Below are 6000 nucleotides of genomic sequence, written 5' to 3' on the forward strand. Positions count from 1 at the left end.
AAGCTCACTAGATGACCTTGGGACTAATCAATCTCACAATATTGTTGTGAGTAAAAAAATGAATACAGGACAGAGGAAAGAAACTGATATTGCCCCGCGCTCCTTAGGGGACGGGGCATATGTAATATTTATTTATTTATTGCATTTCTATACTGCCCAATAGCAATAAAGACATATAAGAGTCACAGGGGAGTATTCAACATCGCTGCTCTACTTATGCCAGTGACATACAGCTAGTGTTACTGGGTAACCTTGAGACAGTGATTGTCAGCCTAACCTACTTAACAGAGTTGTTGTGAGGATAAAATGGCAGGTGAAGGGGGGAGAAACGTGTATACCATCTTGAGCATCTTCGAAGAAATGCAGGATTTAAATGTAATAATAAACTATCTGCAAATAGTCTTAAATATTTACACATTTGCTCTCAATTAATGAAAACAATGTAAGTGGTTGAAAAGAACTGTCTAAGACAAGAAAAGTCTAGATAATAGAAAACATGTCAATATACAACATACCATAAAATGTTATCCCCCCTGCAAATATGCCACATGTAACCACTCTGTTGCTTGCCATATGAACAGGGATGTCACATAGGATTGAGGCCCAGTATTGGGCAAAAGGTGGGATACAAATAAATATAATAATAATGTTTGCATAGCATTGCCTCTATAAATGACAGTTGCAAGCACTCTTGCCTTCCATTTAAAGATACAGAAGTGCTCCATTCCTTCATGAGAAGGTTTCATACACATATCTACTTATGTAGCTCCCATTTCTTTAAAATGGGAATCTTACCCTACTTAACTACATTTGTCACATAGAAACTTTTCCCATATTAGTTTTAAAAGTAGAGGTTATGCACAAGTGCATTCCAGACACTTGAAAACAAGATAAGAGACATTACTATTCAATTGGTGTTGAGCGAACTATTCAACTCATGTTAAGCGTCAAGATTTTTATTACTAACTCAAATAAGTATAACCCAGGATGTTAAAAAGTACTTTTTACTCTAAGCAACTTTAATAATACTTAGTGAAAATGCGACCATTTTATGACTCATAACTGCTACAAATGACTCCAGTCTTTTAAAGAATAACCCCCAAAACAAAATTATCCTAAACCTCTTAATTCAAAGTGTTTATAACTACTTAGCTTCTAAAGAAATTTATCAACTACGACTCAAATCTTGTAAAGTTCTTTAAATGACAGTTTTACCAACCTCAACTAATACTTTCAGGATCAAGATCACACACTTAATCAGATATTTTACATGAAAAAGAAGTTGCAATCCAATCCTCCAGTATATGTTCTTGCAGATAGTCTTGCACATTTGTGTGCACATAAATCTCACTGAAATATAGGACTGCAACCTAACATTCTAGTCCTAACTATAATTACTTTACAGTTTCAAGAAATATGTTTAAGAACACAAAAATGAGTATTGCAACATTAAATGAACAGTAGAAATGTACTGTTTATTAATATTGAAATCCAATACACAGTTATTTTTTGGGTTTAAACCCTAATGAACTCAATGGAACTTACTTTCACATTAAAATGCGTAAGTTTGTGCTTTTAGTTATCTAAATAAATATTAGTCTGGAATGTGTTAGTGCTTTTCTTTTATACATGTCTTGTTTCCTTTCCTACTGAAACTTATATTCTTAAAATGTAAAGAATCCATTCGACTATCATTTTAAAAGTTACATATAGATCTAACACCTGCAAAGTTCCAAAGAGTTAAAATTAACTTTAAAAACTATCAGTATGACCCTGTTTTCCAGCCTACCATGATAGTAAGTTGTGTCACCACAAGTTGTATCATCACTAAATTCCATCACACTTTTGAGAGTTCAATCAATCATCCTCAGAATGCTAACTAGGAAGCACCTCTGCTTGCTTCTTACTGCATAGGGTTGAACTGCAAGATTTTTATCCACAGTTTCTCAAATTTTATGAAATACCTTCCCTCACATTCAAACCTTTTCCCACCATGTGTCCCCCACTCCTCCCTGCACATGATTCCAAGATGAATGAAAGGAGATTCTCATATGCAGTTGTTTTCAGCCTCCTTTTGCTTGTACAGGAAGATTCATGGACAGAAGTATTAGTCCAATACTAGCATCTAACCCTTCCAAAAACTGCACATAGGGAACTTTCATTAAAACAAAGCAGTAGTTCTGTGTTTCCCTCTTCCCAAATCAGATTGGAATGACAGGGGAGCTAAGATCCATTATCAGTAAAACGCAATATCTATCAGTGATGTCCCTTTGCAAGGTGCATTCAAGCCACACAGTTCCTTGGAATTGTGCATCCCCCTTCAGGTGCCCCATGCCCTCAAGTGGAACCCAGTTCATACTTTGAGAACCAGTGTGCTAACAGCCCAATCCTGTGTATGTTTAAACAAAAGTAAACTCCCTCTATGCTCAGTGGGCTTATTTACAGGTCACTGTGCAAAGGATTACAGAGATGTTCAAGGATTTGGCTAGCCAGTCAAAAATGTATACTTGCCACAAACCCTGCCCTCACCCCCCAAAAAGGGGTGGAGACTTGCATATAATATCATGCTGAGCTTTAGCAGTAGTCCAAGCAACTCAAATCCAAGTGTGACTGCAGAAATAAGGCCCCATGCTCCTTCTGGTCCAAGCTGGAGAGATAGGTAGATTTATCCCTGTCATACTGAGTCTCAGAGACACTCCACAAGGAGCAAGATCTTGCTGATTTCTGAGCCCAAATTTCAGTGCAACATCAGGGAGAGTTTGCATCCTTATTTTGGCAGAGAACGGCAGAGGCTCTTGACAGAATGAAAAATGAGCTCACTAGCTGCATAGGTTCTAATGAAATCAGTTGATTATTCACAATGCAGGTGCTTAGAAACAAGCATTAAGATTTATTGTAAGTACCATTCTGAAGACAACATGTGTGTGTCAAGTTGGGAAAGCTCGGTTGTGAATGCCTTGATTTATTTATTATATTTTAGAGTATTCCCCATAAAACTAAAAGTAGCAAATAATAATGAAATTACACAAAAACAATTTCAAAATAAAATCACAATATTTATTTATTAATTTGATTAATACCCTGCCTTTCCACCAAAAAATGGCACACATTTTTAATTATGCTTGTAAAAAGTGGCTTACAAGCATAATTAAAATGGATTAAAATAAAAATATATTAAAACACAATAAAAATAACTATGGGGTGGGGAAGCAGCACCCAACCCAACAGATGCACTCACCTTGAATAAAGCAGTCTTTGCCTACCAGAGGGACAGCATAGAGTGAGCAAATCTAGCCTAATTTTGGAGGGAGTTCCACAGCTTGGGAGCAGCCAGCCAAAAGGTCCTCTCTTGGGTTGCCACCAAATGCGCCTCCTAGCGTGGTGGTCTCAAAAGAAGATCTTAAGATCCAGGCAGGCTCGTACAAGAGAGGGTGGACTTTCAGGTAGTCTTATCCCAAGTTGTATAGGGTTTTATAGGCAATAACCAGCACTCTGAATTCTGCTCAGAAACAGACCAGTAGCCAGTGAAGCTTCTGTAACAAGGGAGTCACATGCTCCCTGTAACCAGCCCCAGTAATCAGTCTGGCCACAGCATTCTGATCCAGCTGAAGTTTCTGAAGCCCCACGTATAGTGTGTTATATTAATGCAAACAGTATGAAACAAAGGCAAGTATGACCATGGTCAGATCAGACATCTCTAGGAATGGGCACACTAGCCTCAGCTGGGCAAAAGCACTCCTGGCCACTGCCAACACCTGGGCATCCAGGTTCAGGGCTGAGTCCAGGAGTACACCCAAACTCCGAGCTTGAGTCTTCAGGAGGAGTGTAATTCCATCCAACAGAGGTTGAATGCCTATTCCCTGATGTGTCTTTCAACTGACCAAAAGCATCACTGTCTTGTCTGGATTAAGCTTCAATTTATTTGCTATCATTCAGTGCATTACTGATATCTAGGGTGACCATATGAAAAGGAGGACAGGGCTCCTGTATCTTTAACAGTTGCATAGAAAAGGGAATTTCAGCAGGTGTTATTTGTATATATGGAGAACCTAGTGAAATTCTTCATCACAACAGTTAAAGGTGCAGGAGCTATACTAGAGTGAGCAGATTTAAAAGAGGGCAGGGCACCTGCAGCTTTAACTGTTGTGATGAAGAGGAAATTTCACCAAGTGCCCCATATATACAAATGACACCTGCTGAAATTTCCTTTTCAATACAACTGTTAAAGATACATGAACCCTGCCCTCCTTTTCATATGGTCACCCTACTGATATCAGGCATAGATTTAGAAACAGAAAAGCTTCCTTAGATTTAGATGGAAAAGACAGAGTTGGGTGTCATCAGCATATTGGTGGCACAGGACCCCAGAACTCCAGTCAGTCTCTCCCAATGGTGTCATGTATATGTTAAATAGTATGGGGGATACTATGGAACCCTGAGGACACTAAAGGGCAACAGCCACAGTGTCGATCAGGAATCCCTCAGCACCGTATTCTGAGATCACCCTTTCAAGGACCGGAACCACAATATAACAATGCTTTCCAGTCCCACCTCAGACAGATCCTTCAGAACAATACCATGTCTAAGCAAGCCCAACTGAGTTTAATGGGGCATGTTCAAAGCAAGCGTTCTTAGGTTTAGGCAGTTATCTGCACAAAAACTCTGGATACAAATTCTGACTGTGGGTGTACTTCTTTGTCCGCTGACTGCACTGCCAATAACAACCATACCTGATCCTTTGACCTTATAGCCACGGGGTCTTATGGCCAGCCCCCACCGCGATCACGCTGGCAGGACTAATAGCACACGTACCCCTAAGGCCCAGAAGCCCGAGCGCCAGGACGGCTAATTCGAAGGAGAGATTATCTCTGCCCCGAAGTGCCTACAAAGAGCCACTGGTAGGAGGGGGGGGAAACATTTTTCCTCCCGCGAGGCAACAATACACCAGCGAAGGCGCTTTAAAAGTCTGTGCCTCGGCCTCCCCCATCACTCCGTTCTCCGTCTTCCCCACCGCCCGACCCTTCTCCAGCAGCCTATCAACACCGTCCTCCCGCGAATACTTTAGCCGCCTTGCGAGTAGACACCCGTCCCCCATACATACATACTTCCCTTCCCTGAGGTGGAGCCAAACACACTCGGGGGAAACCCTCCCGCGAGATGCGCGCCTGCGCTCTCGTGTTCTCTCGCCGCGGCGTCCTCCTTCCTTTCCCCTCCCCTCCCCTCCCGCTGCCTACGGTCCCCACGCCGTCCGCGCGAAAGTGCCCGGTGTGCTCACCCGCTCCTGGCCCGGCCGCAGCCCTTCAAGCGAGCGTTAGCCACTCGACGCCCCTTCCCCGGGGCCAGCTCCGCCGTGACTCCTGCAAGCGCTGCGCCGACCGACCCACAGTCAGGTGACAACACCACCGCCTCCTCCACCCGCTCTTCGCCGATTGGACGCAGATCCCAGCTGACGTCCACACTTTTTCTCCCCTCCTCCCTCCGCCAGACCTCCCCACCTTCTTGTCGGGCGCGCATGCGCTTGTTTGATGTCTCGTTCGCGCGCAGGCAGTTGTGGCGACGTGTACTCCTTTCTGTGAACGACTGAAGGCTTCTCTGCCAGTGGCGCGCGAACGCGTCGGTTGAGACTCCGAACGCCCGTGTTCAAATTGGGGCTGTGGAACATGGGGAGGCGGGAGCGGCGGGCTGCAGGCTTCTCACGCTTACTTCGCAGTGAGCCCTGTGGTGGGGCTTACTTCTGAGTAAACATACGTTTCTGAGCAGACGCTACGGCGGTAGCAGCAGCTGCTCCGTCTAAGTCCCCTGTTTCACTCTCCTTAAGTCATTTTCAACCTATTCCAGTGGCAATACTTGCATCCATCCTTATTTTAACATACTTATATTGCCCTGCCTTTCTCCAACCTTTGCAGTGACTTCGAAGATAAGGCAGTCGCTCACAACAGCGGAAACCAATTTAAAGGGGAATAAAATCACACATGACATTAAACAGTGTAATCCCCCGCA

The 6000-nt window shown here is 43.1% G+C and overlaps 1 protein-coding gene across 2 annotated transcripts in view; it reads right to left on the reverse strand.

Annotated features, from left to right (window-relative positions):
- BACH1 (BTB domain and CNC homolog 1) overlaps positions 1–5363 on the reverse strand; it is a 28629-nt gene extending 23266 nt beyond the window's left edge. For both annotated transcript variants that reach the window (XR_010025471.1, XM_063126703.1), the window contains exon 1: positions 5276–5363. The gene's annotated coding sequence lies outside the window, so the exon portion shown is untranslated. The remainder of the gene's footprint in view (positions 1–5275) is intronic.
- Between the last annotated feature and the right edge of the window lie 637 nt (positions 5364–6000).

This window comes from Elgaria multicarinata, chromosome 5, assembly GCF_023053635.1.
Source record: "Elgaria multicarinata webbii isolate HBS135686 ecotype San Diego chromosome 5, rElgMul1.1.pri, whole genome shotgun sequence".
NCBI lineage: Eukaryota > Metazoa > Chordata > Lepidosauria > Squamata > Anguidae > Elgaria > Elgaria multicarinata.